Source organism: Mesitornis unicolor, unplaced genomic scaffold, assembly GCF_000695765.1.
Source record: "Mesitornis unicolor isolate BGI_N332 unplaced genomic scaffold, ASM69576v1 scaffold12559, whole genome shotgun sequence".
Classification (NCBI taxonomy): Eukaryota; Metazoa; Chordata; class Aves; order Mesitornithiformes; family Mesitornithidae; genus Mesitornis; species Mesitornis unicolor.
Genome location: NW_010206606.1, coordinates 38,417 through 38,849, shown reverse-complemented (window position 1 = coordinate 38,849; position 433 = coordinate 38,417).

Below are 433 nucleotides of genomic sequence, written 5' to 3'. Positions count from 1 at the left end.
CCCTACAGCTTAAAGACATTATTTTGCTTTATAATAACAGCCATAAAATTGATTCACTTCGATGGCACTCTGAAGTCACATGAGGTTAACACACTGAGTTTGAACACATCTTCAAATTACTAGGCAGATGTTTAATGTTTAAGCAGTTAGTAGCCTAATAAAAATGTTGAGTAGATAATTCAGTCATTTGAAATGATGACAAGTAATATGCTAGTAAAAAAAAAACCAAAACAAATAAAAAACCTTATTGCCCAGCAGCCTTACAGTAAACAGGTCTATTTTGACAGCAAAATTTCCTGACACTTGCATACCCACATTTATTCTGGAATTACCCATTTTCTCTTATTTCCAACAGTGGTCTCTTCTATCAGCTTTGCTTGCATCCCAGTCCATCAGTTAGATCCATGCCTGGATTCATGGTTCTTCAGTATCT